The sequence below is a fragment of the Petaurus breviceps genome, unplaced genomic scaffold (genome assembly GCF_028583685.1).
Source record: "Petaurus breviceps papuanus isolate PSGF00001 unplaced genomic scaffold, PetGlider_PUasm1.0 164, whole genome shotgun sequence".
Lineage (NCBI taxonomy): Eukaryota > Metazoa > Chordata > Mammalia > Diprotodontia > Petauridae > Petaurus > Petaurus breviceps.
Genome location: NW_027185735.1, coordinates 18,129,453 through 18,149,985, shown reverse-complemented (window position 1 = coordinate 18,149,985; position 20,533 = coordinate 18,129,453). Strand labels below are relative to the sequence as shown.

The window sequence follows — 20,533 nt, the reverse complement described above, 5'->3', positions numbered from 1 at the left end:
TGTGTGTGTGTGTGTGTGTGTGTGTGGGTGTTAAGTATGTGAGGCTGGAAGTGAACTTGGGTCCTCCTGACCCCAGAGCCGGTGCTTTACTCACTGCGCCATATAGCCACTCCCAATTTGTTTTTTTTTAAGCAACTGGGGTTAAGTAACTTGCCCAAGGATACACAGCCAGTTATTTCTGGGTGTGGTGCTAAGTATCTGAGCCCGGATTGGATCCCCAGGTCATCCCGACACTGTGGCCGGTGCTCTTACTCACTTAGCCACCCGGCCGCCCCATATCAAGGGAATTAATGAAAAGAAATTCTAGGGATGGTGGACTAGCTATACCAGATTTTAATCTCTCTTATAAAGCAGGACTCCTCAAAACTACTTGGTACTGGCTGAGGAATAGAGTAATGGATCAATGGAATAATTTGGGTACACGAGACTCAGCAGTCAATGACTATAGTAATCTACTGTTTGATAAACCCAAAGACCCCAGTTTTGGGGATAAGAACTCACTATTTGACAAAAACTGTTGGGAAGACTGGAATACAGTATGGCAGAAACTGGGCATAGACCATAAGCATCTAAGACCATATACCAAAATCAAGTCTAAATGGGTGCATGGTCTAGGTATACAAGCTGATACTCTAAGCAGTCTGGGAAAGCAAGGAATAGTTTACCTGTCAGATTTGTGGAGAGGGGAAGACTTTGTGACCAAACAAGAATTAGAGGGCATTATAAAATGCAATATGGGTAATTTTGATTACATTAAATTGAAAAGCTTCTGTACAAACAAAGCCAATGTAACCAGGATTAAGAGGGAAGTGGAAAATTGGTAAAGAATTTTTACAACCTATGTCACTGATAAAGGACTCATTTCTAAAATATACAGAGAAGTGAGTCAAATTTATAAGAATACAAGTCATTCCCCAATTGATAAATGGTCAAAGGATATAAACAGGCAGTTTTCAGAGGAAGAAATTGAAGATATTTATAAGTATATGACAAAATGCTCTAAATCACTATTAATTAGAGAAATGCAAATCAAAACAACTCTGAGGTACCATATCTCACCAGTCAGATTGGCTGAGATGACAAAACAGGAAAATGACAAGTACTGGAGAGGATGTGGAAAAATTGGAACATTAATGCATTGTTGGTGGAGCTGTGAACTGATCCAACCATTCTGGAAAGCAATCTGGAATTATGCCCAAAGGGCTATAAATAATTTCATCCCCTTTGACCCAGCAATACCACTTCTAGGATTGCATCTCAAAGAGATCATAGAAGTGGGAAAAAGACCCATATGTACAAAAATATTTATAATAGCTCTTTTTGTGGTAGCAAAGAATTGGAAATTAAGGTGGTGCCCATCAATTGGGGAATGGCTGAACAAGTTATGGTATATGCATGTTATGGAATACTATTGTGCAATCAGCAACGAGATGCAAATGGACTTCATATTTACCTGGAAAGGCTTATATCAACTGATGCTTAGTGAGAAGAGTAGAGCCAGGAGGAATTTGTACACAATTACAGACACAACGCATGTGTGATGACCAACTTTGATAAAATGGACTCTTCTCAGCAATCCAGAGTCATAAGTCAACCCCAAAAGACTCATAATGAAGAGAGATGTTTACATCCAGAGAAAGAACTGAGATTGAATCCAGACTGAAGCAAACTACCTTTTTTGTTTCCTTGTTTGGTTTTGTTTCCTCTTTCCCACTCTTCATTCTATCTGTTACAATCCTTCTGTATAACCTGACTAATGCCTAACAGGAAAGTATTTGCAGATACTATACTTGATTGTATGCCACCACGGGGAGTGGGGGTGGGGTGGGTGGGAAGAGGCAGGGGGGAGGGAGAGAAAATTTGAAACTCAAGGAACTGTGGTAATGAATCTTGAAAACTAAAAGTAAACAAATTAATAAAGACAAATTTTTTTTTAAAAAGTGAATGCTGAAAACTGTACATATAATTGGATAAAAAAGAAAAAAAACTTAAAGCACTACATATAATTTCTATTAATATTATTATTATTCAATGTTCCCAGGAAATGATCACTATGATTCCTTTTATCTTCATCAATGAGTTAAGCACTTGATCACAGCCCACTCATGCCATCTCATCCTGAGTGACTCCTGTTTAGGGTTCTATAAATTTTTCATAGAGATTATACCCAAAACACCTGAGGCCTACTTTTGGTTCTATTAATAGCTGTGGGAGTTCTCATATTATCTCTTACTCTTCCTACATAACTGGTCTACTGCCTTTCATGGTCTTATAAGTTCTGGGTGATTTTTTTATACTAATTGTCACACAAATGTTATTACTGATAATATTCTCGAGCCTATTTATATCCAGGTACAGCCCATAGTGTTACACTTCAGCTATTAAATATTCCTATATAAAAATACTTTGCATAATTATGGATTTTAATATGAACATTTTATAGAAGAGGTGGATTTTTTTAATAAATATGTCAAATATATTCTACTTAGAAGCTGAAGTTCTCTTCAAGTAGAAATATTCATATATAAATAAAATATCTCAGAAAGACTTGCCTAAAACAGAGCGTATATAGTTTTTGTGTGTTCTGTGCTACCAAAAGAAATTACTACATATGTGCTGTTACCTTGTAGAAACATGGTACAGTCTCAACATAACCAAATAAAATGCCTATGTAACTGAATGTATATAAAATACATCATGTGATAATATCTGTAACTAAACTTCATTTATTTTAATCTTGCCTACTAGAAAAGGATTGATGGACAGGAGCAAAACATGGGGGGGGGTGTAGTGATGTTATAAATTACAATGAAAATGAATAGATTTAGGAGGAATGAGGTAGAGATAAAGAAATGAAGAAGATTATGATGAGAGAGGAATTTTAGAATTCATTGTCATGTAGGTTGCACTGTTATGGATGATAGTGAAATCTAAGCTAGGAACATTCCAGTTGATGGTTGAGGGAAAATGAAAACCAGAGTCATAGGAGTTAAGGAACTATTTTCATATGAGGCCTTGATCTTTCATCTTTGATGGAATGCAAACATGAATTGCATAATCAATTATTTACTTGTTTTTGGGCTACTCTTTCATTTCTCAGAGTTCAGTACCTATTTCAAAATCTTCATCCTACTCACATCAATGTCCTTTAAACACCTTTCTCTCCAAGTTCATCAGTCTCTCCAATTCCTTCTTAAATCAATGATCAAATATAAAATCTTGTTTTTTAAATTCCTTTAAAACCTGTCTCTTCCCTACCTTTCCAGTCTCTTTATATCCTAATCCTTTCCATATATTCTATGATCCAGTGACACTGGTCTCCTGGCTGTTCCTCCCACAAGATGCACCATCTCTTGAGTGGGTATTTTTGTTGGGTATCTGCAGTGCCTCGAATTCTCTTCTTCCTCACTTCTATTCCTCTCTTCTGCAAGAAACTGTTCTAGGCCTTCCTTAGCATTAGCATCTTTCTCTGAGATGAAGGTAGAGAGCAAGCAAATAGGGCAGTTTGACTAGAATATAGAGTATCTATGTGTGGGGGTGAGGGGGAGTGGAGTAGGAGTGGGGAGGTTAATATGAAATCTATCTGGAAAGTAGGTTGGTGTGATAGTAATGGCAATTAAAGATTGCCCTGTATTGGCTTGGTTTTCAAATTGATTGTGTTAAAACCCAGAGTTTGTTAATCCCACCTGTGGGATGGGCTTGTTGATGTGAAGGGAGGGTCCTGAGCTGGGAGGAGCTGGTGAGGTAGATTTGGAGAGACACTGGAGAGAGGCGGAAGATCTTTTTGGAAGCAGCACCTCGTGGAGAGAGAGAGACTAAGAGAATTGCTGGTGGCCGCTTTGAATTGCCCTGGACTTTTGAGACCTGCCCCCTGAGCTGCCAAGGACTGAGGAGACATGGCTGTTTTGCTGGTACTTTGTCTGTCTGTTTTGATGTTGTTTTGCCAGATTTGTGCACTGGTGAAAGACAGTCCTTTTGTTGAAGAAGTCCTGGAACCTGGCTGTTCGCTAAAAAGCCCTGAGACTGTCCTGCAGACAGAGAGTGAATACTGTCCACTGGTGAGGGACAGTACTGTTGTTGCAGGGGTCTGGAGACTGTCCTGCAGACAGAATGAATGCTGTCCACTGGTGAGGGACAGTGCTGTTGTTGCAGGGGTCTGGGAACCTTTCTGTTGGTTCAGAAGCCCTGAAGAAGGATTTTCTTGTTGTATGTTTACAGAAATCCTGGGAGAGGGCTTTGCTAATGTGTTCAGGGGTTCTAGGACTGTTCTACAGACAGAGGATAAATTCATGAAGGGACTGGCAATGTATCTTATGGCCTTGCTAAGCCTTGTCTCCCCAGGAACTAAGATTGCTGAGAACTTGCCTCGTGTCAAGATGAAGAAAAGACCTCCATTTGGGTATTAGGTGCTGTGTTTAAACTTGATGTAACTCTGGGGTAGATTCAATTGTGATCCAGGGGTGGGGAACTTTTGACCTTATTGTGCTCTGTGATTGACAAATGAAGGTACTTTACTTATGTTTGGAAACTAATCTCCATTTGAGAAGAGGGGCTTTGTGGTGGACTTAATTAAGGTATAGCCTAGGGGTGGAGAAGTATTTAGAACAGAGACTTTGTAATTGATTGAATGATTGGAAGGTCCTGGGGTGGGGTAGTACTTGGAGATTATTTAATCACACTTAGTAAATGCTGTATTTTGAATGATGTCATGTTTTGATCTTCTCTGTTCTTGGTTTGTCACTAAATAAAATAGAGAGCACCTATGCTGGTATTTTGAACCTGGGAAGTTGCCTTCTTTTGGCATTACATTGCAGTTGGAATCAGATAGTAAAGGGCTTTTCATGCCACCTTGAATGTTTCTACTTATCCTAGAGACAACAGGAAGCCACTAAAATTTTTGTAGGGGATTATTATAATCAGCCATGTTTTAGGAATAAATCAATTTGGCAGCTGTGTGGAGGATGGGGCTTAGAATCTAATAGGTGGATATGATACATATGTAAAGTAATTACAATACAAAATAATAATTAAACATAGAATGATAGGTAAGGTGTAAGCAGGAGTGATTCCAATAGGAATGACTGAGGAAGACATAAATGATGTAATATTTGAATTTGGCTTTAAAGATTTAAAAGAATTCAATAGGTAGAGGTGGAAAGAGAGGGTAGTACAGGCAGAGCAAATTCCTAGTGCAAAGACAAGGATTCCCCTTCAAAAGTTGCTACAGGATATTATACAGTCATGCAGAACAGGTCCATTACAATGTGTGTAACCTCAACTGAGCCCTTATTGCTAAATGCCAGCTCTTTTATTTTTCCCTGATTAATTCTGTCTTCCCCAAAATAGGTATCCCCAGATTCTCTTTTTTACTCAATCTCCCTACTTTCCTTTCCCTCCTACTTTTATTGAGAATTTGAGGCCATTTGTCTTAAACCCTGCCTTCTCCTCTACTCTATACCTCAAAATCTCTTTAATTTGTCTTTCATATTATCTTCTATTCTCCAGTCTGTGAGGAGATGGTTCTTAATTTTGCCAGCATCAGTCCCTCAATTTGTTCTCTTCATAAATATATTGTCTCCTCTGGATTGTTGCCTTTAAAAAAAAGTATTTCATCTATCATTTTCAATGTCTCTTTAGCTAATACTTCCTTCCCCAATGCCTACAAATATGAATGGTTCTTTCCCTTCCTTAGAAATCTAAGCTGCTACCTGAAATGGACATTCTATATCTTGCCACCCTCCTTATACATTTGACTATCTTCCAAGCCTGGAAAGCATTTCCTCTTTGTCTCTACTTCTGTTTTTGTCAACAACTCTCCACAATTTGTTTTACACTGGATTGTGTGCTTGCTTATTGTATCCCTCCAGGGAGGGCAGGAACTATTTGTGTATTTGTCTTTGTAGTCCTGGTACTTAAGCACAGGGCCATGTATACAGTAAAAGTTGAATTGGTTGAGCTTGAACTTAATTATTACTGGGCTAAAATTGAGGCCCAAATTGCTATATAAAAGAAATGTATTTTTGACACAGCAAAGAAAGTAGAAAGGAGTGAAAGAATTAAAACCAAGCAACTGAGTATAAAGAGAGGATAACAATGTTGAGGCAAGAATACCATAAGACAAGTAGCTTTGCATTAAATTCTCAAAAGCACTGAAGAATTATTCCTTTGGTTGGACTGCTTGGGGAAAAAATTACCCTTTCAATATTATATGGTAGTGAGATTATCTTTCTGAACAGAAAAGGAGGGGAACATTTGGTTTAGATGAGGCTTCTTAGACTGAATGGCTATCAAGATTTCTCTCATTTATTCTCAGGTATGATTATTCTGTACATATGACATTGTAGGATAATGGGAAGAAAAGATGAGATGACATAACACAGCAACGTAAAAACTAGATGACAACACACAGTTATCCTCCAACTTCTTATGATGAGGTACAGGCTCTGGGAACCCCCTTGAGCTCTCCTTGAATCCTTGAGGTACAGGCTCTGGGAAGCTCCTTGAGCTCTCCTTGAATCTTCCCACAGAAGCATTTGCCTGAGGCCCTAAGCCTTTCATTGTGGCTCAGTCCAAATCCAGAGCCCTCCTTTGTCAAGCAATTTCCCATCCTAGATTCTCCCAAAATATCTATACCCAAATCTGTTACACCTTTGAACTGGCCTAGCCCACCACTGTCTGTCATCTCCAGGTAGCCTCCAGCAACTTCCCACCCTTAATCACTTATTTACTGGAATCTGACCTCATAGACTCCTCCTGAAGACCCTCCCCAAACTCCTCCTTGAGATCACCCCTAGATTCCTCCCACAACCTTTAGGTATATCAGACCCCATCTTGTCTCCAAGAAAGGGGGAATCTGAAGAATGAATTCTATGACTTACTCTGTGTCAGATGATTGTGGCCAACTTGACCAATGCAAGTGTCACAGATAGGCTCCTTAAGACTCTACCCATTATGGCAAACTTTTAATAAACTTTGCTTTTCTTTGGCTGAGAGAAGACTTGAGTCAAATTCATTCAGCAGGACCCAGTATGTTGGTATCTTGGGGTCTTGAGCCTAACACTATACCTTATCATTTTATGGTGATCTCATTTTTGTGGTTCCCTGACCAGGGAACATTGCTAATCTCAAGATCTTCTCCAGCCTGGACTGGAAAGTTATGTAAGCCTCTCTCTACCTATTCCTTTCTTGCTCTCTGAGGTGTTTAGGTTTTTTTTAGGGTCCAGTTTGGTTATGTTGGAGGATCTGGACCTGGGCGCAGCTTCTGAAGAATGGAGAACAAGGACAGATGCCCCATCTGGAAGTGTAAGCCAGATTCTTTTAATTCTTTTGGTGCTAGGGAACTGGGAAAACTTCAGGTACTTTTTGTGGGTTTTTTTGTCTTGTTTTTTTTTGTTTTTCGAGGCTTACTCCCAAATCTTCCTTTATGGAGGAAGGGACTTCCAGGCCCTACACCTGTATTGAGTCAATCCTTTTTAGCTCCCAAAAGTTCACCTTTGGGTTGTATTTTACAACATTGGGAAAAATTTAGTTTCTCTAAAGAACTTGAAAAGAAAAAGTTGGTGTTTTTTTGCAACACTGTTTGGCCTCAGTATCACCTAAAGGACCATGAATTGTGGCCTGTTTTGGGGACTTTAAAAGATAATGCTCTCTTGCAATTAGATTTATACTGTTGTAGAGAAGGAAGATGGAAAGAAATTGCCTACTTAATGGTCATAGTTGAACTCTCTCAGAACATGGTTCTCAGGAAAGATTGTGAGATGTTTGAAGCTAAAGCCCTCCACAAAGGGGCAAAGGAAACCAATTAAATTACCCCCTTCCTATGCCCCCCAGGGCTTCGGCCCCAGCACCTCCCCCTCAGCAACTGCTGCTCAGGTCCCAGTCACTGGTCTGACCTATGCAGCTCCCCCAGCCCGTCCTCCTCCCCAAACCTTTTTCCCATGGTTTCCCTCCCCTTTTAGCCCCCAAACCCTCCTTTCCTGCCTTCTACACCATCCATATCACCTACCCTGAATCTCCCACCATGGCCCTTCCCTCCTCAGGGACTCCTACTCAGGTCCCAACTACCTGTCTTGCTGAGGTGTCTCTCTCTGTGGCCCCTCCCCCTGAGGCAACACCCACTAAGGCCTCAGGCCAGAGTACCACAGCAGTCTTAGGGATATCTCCTCTTCTGACCCCTTGTCCTCCTCAGGTGTAGGCTAATCTTCCCCCTTGCCAGCCAGATTCCCCAGTCTTGCGTCAGATTGAGTTCAGCCAGTACCCCACAGTCACTCCCTCACAGGATGTGGGACTTCCTGTCTCCCTTCCCAAGCCCCTGTCCCCACACTGCCTTCAGGGCTTTTTCCCTTAAGGGAAGTGGCTCTCTTATCAGATAAGACAACCTGAGTGCAAGTCCCATTCTCCATTTAGGATCTCAATCAAGTTAAAGAAAAGTTGGGGGAGTTTTCAAAAAATCCTGCACAATTTACTGAAGACTTTTGGGACTTATCCCTGCAGTTTAAGCTTTCCTGGGGTGATTTGCATATCCTCTTCTCTACCTGTTGTTCCACTGAGGAGAAGAAGAGAATCTGGGAACAACCACAAAAATTTAATAGCTGTTATTCCCACTGGTGACCCAGGATGGGATTACCAAACCAGTGAGGATAGGAAAAAAAAGATACCATATGGTACTTTTCCTGTTAGAAGGCCTAAGAACTGCATTTCAAAAGCAAGTAAATTATCAGAAAATTAGGGAAATTACTCAGACAGATAAAGAAAACCCTGCCCTTTTCTTAGACAGACTTGTAGTAGCTATTAAAAGGTATATAAATTTAGATCCTGACTCTATAGAAGGGGCAACAATTCTTAACATGTATTTCATTAGTCTGTCCCAGATATTAGGAGGAAACTGTGGAAATTGACAATGGGACCTCCAAACCCCATTACTGGAGATAGCCTTTGGAGTCTTTAACAATAGAGACCTGGTTGCAGCATAGGAGAAAGAAGGAAGGGAACGAGCCAGAGAACATGCTCAATTCTTGGCTGTTGCCATGCCAAGGAAAAGCCCCTCCAGGGGACCCCCATGGAGGAAGCCCAGTTACTTGGGCAGGGGGAAAACCTACTTTAGATGCAACAATGAGGGTCACTGGTCCAAGGAGTCTCCCTCCAGGGACAACCCCCCCAGAGGGAGCCCCAGGAACCAGCACCTCTAGAACCGTGCCCATTTGACCAGGAGGAAGTACTGTCCCCGAGGTTGGAAAAGTGGTAAAGCCACCTCCCAGTACCCAGTTCTCCAGTCTTCTCAAGACTTGGAGCGACAGGGAAGCGTGGGGCATGGCAGTGCTCCCACTTTCTCCATCTCTCACTGAACTTTGGGCAAGCATTGAGGTTGAAGTTAAAGTTACCCACTTTATTATGGCTAAGTTATCTGTTCTAGTCAATTGGTTCTACCCTCCCCTTGACCAGTCAGGTCAGGGGCATGGAAGGGAAACTAAGGGATACCTCCAGACATACCCAGTCCCCTGCCTACTTGAGGATGTGATGTTTCAACACTCCTTCCTTATGTCCTACTCCTTATCCTCTTGTTCTGTGCCCTTGTTGGGAAGGGACCTGTTGGTGAAATTGGGAAACCAATTTTCTCTAGCTAAGCCTCCCAAATATTGAGGGTCACCATAAAATGATGAGGTTTAGGCTAGGGGTTCGCAAGACCCCAAAATACCAACACACTGGCTCCTGCTGAATGAATTTGACTCAAGTCTTCTCTCAGTCAAAGAAAAGCAAAGTTTGTTAAAAGTTTCAGCCTTAATGGGTAGACTCCTAAGCAGCCTAAGTATCTGTGATGTTTGCATTGGACAAGCTGGCCAGAATCATCTGACACAGAGTGAGTCTGTGCTAGATCATTCTCAGGCCTTCCTCCTCTCATGGAGGCAAGATGGAGTCTGATATACAGAAAGGTTGTGGGAGAAATCTAGTGGTGGTCTAGAGGAGGAGTTTAGATGTCACCAATTTGGGTATAGATATTTTGGGAGGATTAGGGGTGGGAAATTGTTGGACAGAGGAGGGCTAAAGATTTGAGCAGAGCCACAATAAAAGGCTTATGGCCTCAGGCAAATGCCTCAGTAAGAAGATTCAAGGAGGTTCCCAGAGCCTGTACCTCATCACTTATGCTAGAAGGTTAGATGGTGGTTGGAAGAGTAAATACAAAGTACTGCAAGATTTCAGGAAGAGCACTGCAGTTGAGAAAAAGGGAAAAGGCCAAGTAGTAGAAATGAAAAACAGCAATGCCTATTTGAGATAATTTAAAAAAGAAGTGCAGTAGAATGTGGTTAGATAGCGGATGCATTTAAACATTTAGTAGTTCTCAGAATTAACAAGTCAAATCATCAAGCGATTATTAAGTACCCACAATGAACCATTGTGCTGCTAAATACTGGGAATACAAACAAAAATAAAAATAAATAACAATAACACTTAGTCTCTCTCAAGGAGCTACTAAAGGAGATAACTAACCATATATTCAACCATGTATATAGCAGTATATAGGTTTAATATAGGATAAACTGGAGATATCTCAAAGGAAAGGCACATTTTTAAAGAAGGTGGGAAATTAGTTGAGGCTTGATGGAAGCCAGAAAAACTAGGAGATAGAGATGAGGAAGGAGAACATTCTAGGTACATGAGAAAGCAAGCCAAAAGGTACAGATAGAGGATGGTTTGTCTTATGCAAGAAACAGCAAGGAGGCCACTGTTATGTGGGAGGGAATGAGGAGTAAAAACACTGCAAAGGTAAGAAGGGTCCAAGTTATGAAGGACTTTGCCAAACAGAGGATGTTACATTTAATCCTGGAGGTGCTATGGAGTGAGTGTGTGTGTGTGTGTGTGTGTGTGTGTGTGTGTGTGTGTGTCAGAGAGAGAGCTCAATCTCTACTTAGGAAAATAAATGACATGCTAGTGGATGATGGATTGGAATGGGGAGAGATTTCAGTCAGTGAGGAACCAGCAGACTTGCAACAGTGTAGGCTAGAGACAATGAGGGATTGTGGGGCCGGGGGTGGCAGTATCAAAGGAGAAAAAGGCATGTATGACAGATATTAAGAAGTTGCAACCAACTGAATTTGACAACACAATGGATGGAAGGGGTGGTTAAGTGAAATAGAAGAGGTGAGGATGACACTTACATTGTAAGCTTAGGGAATCAGGCAGGAAGAGGAATTTGGGGAAAAGATAGGAGTTCAGTTTTGGACACTTTGATATAGGATATACAGTTTGAGATGTCCAACAGCCAATTGTGATGTGAGACCAGAGGACAGGAAAGAGTTTAGGGTGGGACAAAGAGATTTAGGGCAGCTAGGTGTGCAATGGATAAAGTGCTGGGTCCAAAGTCAGTAAAGACTTCTCTTCCTAATGAGTTCAAATCTAGCCTCAGACATTTACTAGCTGTGTGATCCTGAGCAAGTCAATATAACCTTGCCTCCTTCAGTTACTCAGCTATAAAATAAGCCGGAGAAGGAAATGTATCTCCAGTATCTTTGCCAAGAAAACCCCAAATGGGGTTAGGAAGAGTTAGACATGACTGGAATGACTGAACAACAACTAAAATTGAGAATCATCTGTAGTGAGATGATAATTTAATCCATGGAAGTTGGTAAGATCATTGAGTGATATAGCATAACAGGTGAAGAGAAAAGGGACCATGACAGACCCTTGGGAGACCCCCATGGTAAGCTGTAGTAGTGAACTGGATAAAAACTCAACAGGAGAGGCTAAAAAGTAAGTTAGACAGTTAGAAGGATGTGATAAGGCAGCAGTTTCTAGATGCGGCTTCTCTTACCTTGTTACAACTTCGTCCCCACACATACAACTCCCACACAACTCTCTTCAGCCATTGTTTCCCTAGTGGCTTCCCTGTTGAAGTTTCCTTCTCCCAAGAAACCTGATTGGCCCTATCTTCTCTAATGCATCTTCCAGGCTTAGGGCCAATAAAAAAGACCAAACCATGTGAGTTTTGTGCCTCTGAGACTTGGTGGGTGTCTATGACCACACAAATCATCATCACTGCTGACCAGATGGATTTCTGTAAGGAAGTTAGAGACCGCATCTACCAAAGCTAAACATAAGTGTCACTGGACCCTTGCTGTATATCTTTGCTGTGTTAGGGCAAAGTAAAGCTCCTTTTTTGAATGTTTGGTGACTCATTTTGTCCCAACACAACCTGAACTAAGAGGGGATTGGCTTTAGAGTTGTGCCAACAGTAGAGGAGAACCAGAAGAGAACAATGGCCATAAAAAAAAAAAAAGCAAGAAAAACCCTTAGAGAAAAAGAGTGTCCATGAGCAAAAGGGTGGTTAACACTTTTAAAGGCTGCAAAAAAGTATAAATCAGGATGGGGACTGAGAAAAAGTCATTCAATGTGGCAATTAAGAGGTCACTGAGCCTTTTGGCATTTGCATATTCTATCCTGCAAGTGTAAGAGGGGTGGGGTCACTTCTTTTCCCCTAGTGCGCCCTTAGTGCCACAGACATTCTTCTGGTTGCTAGCACCATGAAGATTTGGACATCACAGCATGCTTTCAACCACCCATGGGAAACAGTTACAACAGCTGCTATGTAGGAATACACAAATCCTATGAATCCAAGTGTGGCTGGAGTTGATATGTTAGACATATAGATCTACTGGGAAACTGCATAGCCATAGACTTCTCAGCACAGAGTGGGGAACCTGTTTTAATGTAAAATTTTGCTTCTTGGTACAGCAAGAACCAAAACATATGTGCAGGAACATTATATTATGTAGCTGATCTCATAGAGAAAACAATGTAGCTTAAGTTCACTAATATTTCATTTACAAATACAGTTTCAGTAAATGAGAGAAATATATAGAGCACATGCTCAAGAACCAGGAGAGACTATTTTGATTCAAGAACTCATAATAACAGGGAAGGAGTTAGCCTTAGCAATTTTCTAGAAGAACTGATGGAAAGTACAATATCATCTAATGTTAATAAAGGCCATGAAGCAATGGAGTGGGTAATTAACAAAGTAAATGCTGAGATTGAAGAGTTGACTACTTCAGCAAGAGGAAGCATGAGGACACCTATAGCTGTAGCAGCATTTTTAGAGAAATAACAATAGATTTTATATGAAATATTAGTAAGTCCACCAGAGTCTCTCCAAGCTGGTAACACATTTATTCATATTTGGTATTTAAGAAGCATATCTGTATGTTAGCTTGGAAAACGGCTCCAACTTTTTTAAAAAAAAATTTCTTTTGGGGAAACGGGGGAAGGCAAGGCAATTAGGGCTAAGTGACTTGCTCAAGGTCACACAGCTAGTAAATGTATCAAGTGACTGAGGTCACATTTGAACTCAGGTCCTCCTGACTCCAGGGCCAGTGCTCTATTCATTGCACCACTTAGCTGCCCCATGGCTGCAACTTCTGATGGAAAAAGAGGTGAAAGTGTAGGGTTTCTAAACATATGTAATCACCTGGAATTAACATTACCTGAAAATATCATGCAATATCAAATTTCCAATATTTGAAGATTTAGGGATATTTCAAATGAATATCTTGACCAGAAATTGGCATACCGAATCTCCGTAAGTTTGAATTTTATAGCATTTAATTAATGAGACCACCTAGCTTTGGACTAACTCCAAAATGAAGCAGAACTACTTTCTCTAGCATGATTGCTTGAGCAGTTTTCATGTTATAATAACTTTCTTTGGAAAAAAGGAAAGTTTATTACTTGAAATCCAAATGCAAGCCTTTATTTGTACAAAAGTAACTGGCTTTGAAAAACTATGACATTCTGAATTGGCACTTAAGTGACATTTTTGTAATGAATATTATAAAGTGATATGACTCGTAAAGTAAAAAAAAAGGTCATTGATAACTTTGGAAAAAGTTACTTCAATCAAATGTTGATGTCAGAAGTCAAACTGCAGGGTAAGGAAGAAAGAAGAAAAAGAAAAGTTGAGGTACAAGTTATACATGGCTTTCTCAAGGAGTTCAGTCACAAAAGGGAAGAGTTATAAGATGAAAGACAAGCAGAGATAGACAAGGAAGGCCTTCTACAAAAGGTGACATTTTTGATCAGTCTCTTTAAAACTACTTTTAAAATTAATTTTTTAACATTTATTTCTAAAAAATGTGGAGTTCCAAATTGTCTCCCTCCTTCCAGACCCCTCTCCCACCCAAAGAAAAGGCAAGCAATATTCTATCAACTACACATGTGAAATTATGCAAAACATTTCCATGTTTTGTAATGTTGGGGGGAAAAAAAGAAAATTAAAATAAAAAATATGCTTCAATTTTCATTCAGAATTCATCAGTTCTTTCTCTGGAGTTGGATAGCATATGATTCACAGCTGATTATTGTTACAATATTGTTGTTACTATATACAATATTCCCCTCTTTCTCCTCATTTTACTTAGCATAACTTCATATAGTCTTCCTAGACTTTTCTGAAACTATCCTGCTCATCATTTCTTATAGCACAATAGTATTGTATCACAACCATAAGCCACAATTCATTCAACTAGTCCACATTTGAAAGGCATCCCCTCAATTTCCAATTCTTTGCACAAAAGATCTATTATTATTTTTGTACATATTTTTCCTTTTCTCTGATCTCTTTGGGATACAGACCTAGTAGTGGTATTGCTAAGGTCAAAAAGTATGCAGAGCTTTATACTCTTTTTGGGCATTGTCTCAAATTGTTCTCCAGAATGGTTGGACCATTTTATAACTCCACCAACAGTACATCATTAATGTGCTTATTTTTACACATCTCCTCCAGTATTTATTATTTTCTTTTTCTATCATGCGAGGAAATCTAATATGTGTGAGGTGGCACTCCAAAGTTGTTTTAATTTGCATTTCTCTAATCAATAATAATTTAGAGCATTTATTCATTATTCATTTGTTGATAGATTTGATTTCTTCTTCTGAGAACTGCCTGTTCATCTCCTTTGACCATTTATCAACTGGGAAATGGCTCTTATTTTTAAAAATTTGGCTCAGTTCACTACATATTCAAGAAATGAAGCCTTGATCACAGTAAATATAAAAATACTTTCTCAGTTTCCTGCTTTCCTTCCAATTTTTGCAAAACCCTTTTAATTTCATGAAATCAAAATTTCCCATTTTATATCCCATGATACTCTCGATCTCATTTTGTTCAAAAATTCTTCTCTTATCCACAGATATGACAGGCAAAATTTTCCATGCTCTCCTAATTTGCTTATGACATCACCCTTTATTTTACCCTCTGATTCTAGTATATCAAGGCAGTTTTCCTTCATAATTTCTTGAAATTTGATGTCTAGACACTTTCTTTGACAATGGTTTTCAGGTAGCCCAGTAATTCTTAAATTGTATCTCTCTTGAAAAATATAGAACACTCATGAATTTGCATGTCATTCTTGTGCAAGGGCCATAGTAATCTCCTCTGCATTACTGACATTTTAGTATGTCTGCTACCAATGCAAGCATCTGAGCTCAGCCTTGAAGGAAGCCAGAGATTATAAGATGCAGAGGCAAGGAAGGAGAATATTCTAGCTTGAGGATTTGTGGGGAATAATAGAGGTGTGCAGGGGTCCAGCCATCATGTTTAAGGAATATTCATAGAGTGTAGAGGAGCAATTTGCAAAGAGATTTGAAAGGTAGGAAGGTTAGAGTTGTGAAGAAACAACAATACTAAAAAGAAAAGTTGGTTTTGAAAGACAAGTTCTGAAGCTTCGATACAGGGGATTCAAAGAAACTCGCTGTGCTACCTGGCCGCCCCAATATACTTTAGTCTTAAATTTAAGAGGATGCTCTTTTTAGTCTTGAGACTGAGCCAAGATGGTGGAGAAAAGTCAGAGCTTTCTCCAGTTTCCCTCAAAGCAACATTAAATCAAGACTAAACAAATTCCGGGGCAACAGAAGCCACAAAAAGACAGGGTTAAACAATTTTCCAACCCAAGACACATTAGAAATACTGCAGGGAAGGTCTGTCTCACTTTGGTGAAAGGGGATTGCAGCGCAGCACAGGTGGTGGCTGGGCAAGTTAGTGAGAATCTCTTAGTCTCAGCATAGAACAGGAACCATGGCCCCACAGTCCTGGCTCAACAAGTCACCTGTGAGGTCTCAAGCCCTAGCAAAGTAAGCAAACTGCCAGCCCTGGAGACTCCAATGCAGAAAGCTAGTGACCAGGCCCCTGGCCCACAGCACAATAAACTTGAGACAGAGTCTGTCCCAGGGACAGAACTCAACTTTGAAAGTCACAAAATAGGTGGAAAATGATAAAACAAACAAACAAACAAAAAAGATCCCTGACCAAAGAAAACTACTAGGGCAACTGGGAAGATCAAAACAAACTCAGAAGAAAACAACAATGTTAAAATGTCTACATGCAAAACCTCAGAGTAATGTGAATTGGTCTCAAGTTTCCTTGGAAGAGCTCAAAAAATATTTTAATAAACAAATAAGAGAAATAAAAGAAAAACTGGGAAAAGAAATGAGAGTTATGTAAGAGAATCATGAAAAAAAGCAACTGAAGAAAACCACTCCTGAAAAAAAAAGAATTGACCAAAGTAGAAAAAAAATCTACTGGAGAAAACAATTCCTTAAAAAATAGAATTAGCTAAATGAAAAAGGAAGTACAAAAGCTCACTGAAGAAAATAATTATTTAAAAATTAGAATTGGGCATGTAGAAGCTAATGACTTGGGGGGGCAGAGCCAAGATGGCAGACTAAAAGCAAGAACTGACTTGAGCTCGTTCTCCAATCACCTTCAATGTCTGTAAAAAATGACCCAAGACAAATTTTAGAGGTACAGAACCCACAAAATGACAGAGTAAAACACATCTCCAACTGAAGACACCCTAGCAGACCGACAGGAAGGGACTACTGCACTTGGCTGGGAGTGGAGCACAGTCCTGCATGGGTTGTGCTGGCACAGATAGACTGAGGTAGACGTTAGGGGACTGAAACACTGACAGTTGTGGTGATTTCCAGACTTCTCAACCCACAAATGCCAAAAACAAAGTTAAAGGTCAGTGGCGAAACCCTGTTGGACATAGGTGAGAGAAGAGCTTGCTCTGGAACCAGACCCAGTGGTGGCAGAGATGGTGCCACACAGCAGCAGTAGTGGTAGTTGGTTCTGGAGTTCTAGGCCCACACATGGTGGGGGGAACCAAACAGTTAATCAGAGGGCAATTCTAGGAATCTCTGCAGGCAGTGAGGCAGGATTCTTTTGCTTTGCTCTACTTGTATCTGAGTCTTAGTCTTGGGTAGTGGTCCTAGGGTGAGGGGGAGTGCTGGTGTGGCAAATCTTGTGGTGGCTGTGGCAAGGGAGTACTCCTCATAGTTCTGAGTTAGGTTCCTAGAAGTAGCTCAGGCAACAGCTATGCAAAACCCCAGAAATTTGGGATACAGCACTCTCCACTCGGGAAGCAGAGTTCTACCATGACAAAGAGCTCAAAAGTAAAGTAACTAGCTGGGAAAATGAACAAACAGAGGAAAAGAAATCAGACTATAGAATCTCTTTGGTGACATAGAACATCAAAATAGAACCAGAAGAAGACAACAAAGTCAAAACTCCTACATCAAATGCCTCCGATAAAAATATGAATTGGTTGCAGGCCATGGAGGAGCTCAAAAAGAATTTTGAAAATCAAATAAGAGAAGTAGAGGAAAAATTGGGAAGACAAATGAGAGTGATGCAAGAAAATAATGAAAAACGAGTCAACATCTTCCTAAAGGAGTCCCCCCCCCCCAAAATACAACAAAATAACACCTTAAAAATAGGCTAATTTGGCGTGGCTAGGTAGCGCAGTGAATAGAGTACCAGCCCTGGAGTCAGGAGGATGTGAGTTCAAATCTGGCCTCAGACACTTAACACAAAAACTAACCATGTGACCCTGGGCAAGTCCCTTAATCCCAATTGCCATTAAAAAAAAGGCAAAAAAATAGGCTAAATCAAGTGGAAACTAATGACTCTAGAAGACATCAATAATCAAACAAAATCAAAAGGATGAAAAAGCAAAAGAAAATGTAAAAAACCTCACTGGAAAAAAACCCCAAAAAACCAACTGACCTGGAAAATAAAACAAGGAGAGATATTTTAAGAATTATTGGGGGGTGGCCAATTAGCACAGTGAGTAAGAGCACCGGCTCCAGTGTCAGGATGACCTGGGGATCGAATCTGGACTCAGACACTTAGCACCTACTCAGAAATAACTGGCCATGTAACCTTGAGCAAGTAACAACCCCGATTGCTTTAAAAAAAAAAAAAAGAATTATTGGACTAGCTGAAAGCCATGATCAAAAAAAAGAGGCTGGACAGCATCTTTCAAGAAATGATCAAGGAAAACTGCTCTAAGGTCCTAGAACCATAGTCACTGAAATAATCCATTGATCACCTTCTCAAAGAGATCCAAAAATGAAAACTCCAAGAAATATTACAAATTATAGAACTATCAGGTCAAGGCAAAAATATTGCAAGCCATCAGAAAGAAATAATTCAAATATCAAGGAGCCAAAATCAAGATCAGACAGCATTTAGCAGTTTCTACATTAAAGGATCCAAGGGCTTAGAATATGATATTCCAGAAGGCAAAAGAGCTTGGATTATAATTAAGAATCACCTATGCAGCAAAACTGAACATAATCTTTCAGGTGATAAAAAGGACATTCAATGAAATAGGGAACTTGCAATCATTCCTGATGAAAAGACCAGAGCTAAACAGAAAATCTGATCGTGAAACACAGGGCTCAAGAAAAGCATAAAAAGGTAAAGGGGAAAGGAAAAAAATCTACATATTCAAAAAAGTAAAACTGTTTACATATGTAACTGGGAAGATACTTGTAACTCTTAAGAACTGTATCTCTTAAGGCAATAAGAAGGAGTATACATAAGACTGGTTGGTGGGTGTGGTTAAAAGTTGACTCTGACATGATAGTGTAAAAAAATTAGGGGGTAAAAAAAGGATTGTACTAGAAGAGGAGGAAAGGGGGAAACAGAATGGGGTGATCAAATGAAGAAGTGCAAAAGACCTATTTCAGTAAATGGAAAGAAGGGAGGCAAGGTGAGCATTGTTTCAACCTTAATCTTATTGGATTTAGTTCAAAGAGGGAGTAACATACATACTTAGCTGGGAACAGAAATCTATCTTATCCTATACAGAAGCAGGGGGAGGAGGAAAGAAAATAGAGGGGGCTGATAAAAGGGAGGACAGATTGAGGGAGGAAACAGATAAAAGGAGAACGAGATAAAAGTATAAATGTGGAAAATAGAATGGAGAGAAATATTAGTAATCATAATTGTGACTACTGAAAGGGATGAACTCTCCCATGAAACTGAAGTAGATATTAGGGGAGATTAAAAACCAAAATCCTACAATATGTTGTTTAAAAGAAACATATTTGAAGCAGAGAGAGACACATATGGCATAAAGGTAAAAAAGTTGGAACAGAACATATGCTTTAGGTAAAGTAAAAAAAGCAGAGGTAGCAATCATGACCTCAGACAAAGCAAATGCAAAAACAGATCTAATAAAAAGAGAATAGGAAGGAAACTATATCTTGTTAAAAGGCACCAAAAACAATGAAATAAAATCAGTACTAAACAAAAATGGTACGTTTATGTTTATGTTTGTATATATGTGTGTGTATACATTATGTGTATGCATGTGTATATGATATAGCAACTAAATGGTATAGCAACCAAATTTCTACAGAAGAAATTAAATAAGTTATAGGAAAAATAGGCAATCAAACTATACTAGTTGGGGACCTCAACTTCTTCCTCTCAGAATTAGATAAATCTAACCACAAAATAAACAAGAAAGAAGTTGAGGAGATGAATAGAGTTTTAGAAAAGTTAGATATGATAAACCTCTGGAGAAAGCTGAATGGGGGAGGCAGAGCCAAGATGGTGGAGTAAAGGCAGGGACTTGCCTAAGCTCTCCTTCAAAAACCATTAAAAAAAAAACCCAAATTCTAGAGCAGCATAACCCATAAAAGGATGGAGTGAAACAAATTTCTAGCCCAAGACAACTTGAAAGGTTGGCAAGAAAGGTCTGTTGCACCAGATTGAGAGAGGAGTTCAGTTCAGCATGGTAGAGACTTGGCCCCAGCAAATTTGGAGCTAGTTTCATGGTTACTGAATTTCTGGCAGCAGTGGCAGTTTCTGGACTTCTTGGCCCACAGACAGAAGGGACAACATAGAAGGTCAGCAGTCAGGTTCTGCCACACCTGGGTGAGAATGGAGCAAAGTCCAGCACAGCTTTGCACCAGTACCACCTTTGCCCTAGCATGCCAGGACCAGGCCTTGGGAGTGACTGACAGAGGCAGCTGCAGTAGCTACTTCTGGAGTTCTGAGCCCATAGACACTAAGGGGAACAAAAAACTGGTCAGAAGGAGATTATAGCGGCCTCTTTGCTAGTACAGAGTACAAGACTCTGTTGCTTTGCCCATACTCGGATCCAGGTCCTGGGTGACAGTCCAAGGGTGAGGAGGAGCACTAGCATAGTAGTACTTGCAGATAGAGCAGAGGGGGGACCCTCTGTTACAT

At 39.9% G+C, this 20,533-nt stretch overlaps 1 protein-coding gene, 1 non-coding gene and 1 pseudogene across 5 annotated transcripts in view; 1 reads left to right on the top strand and 2 right to left on the bottom strand.

The window, feature by feature from the left end:
* Nucleotides 1-20,533, bottom strand: part of LOC138156902 (gephyrin-like) — a 472,574-nt gene that overhangs the window by 105,730 nt on the left and 346,311 nt on the right. The window lies entirely within an intron of this gene.
* LOC138156993 (PRELI domain containing protein 3B pseudogene) lies at nt 10,654-13,160 on the top strand (annotated as a pseudogene).
* On the bottom strand, nt 15,363-15,464 carry LOC138156995 (U6 spliceosomal RNA). Its single transcript, XR_011167256.1, has one exon. It is a non-coding gene; the product is annotated as a U6 spliceosomal RNA (small nuclear RNA).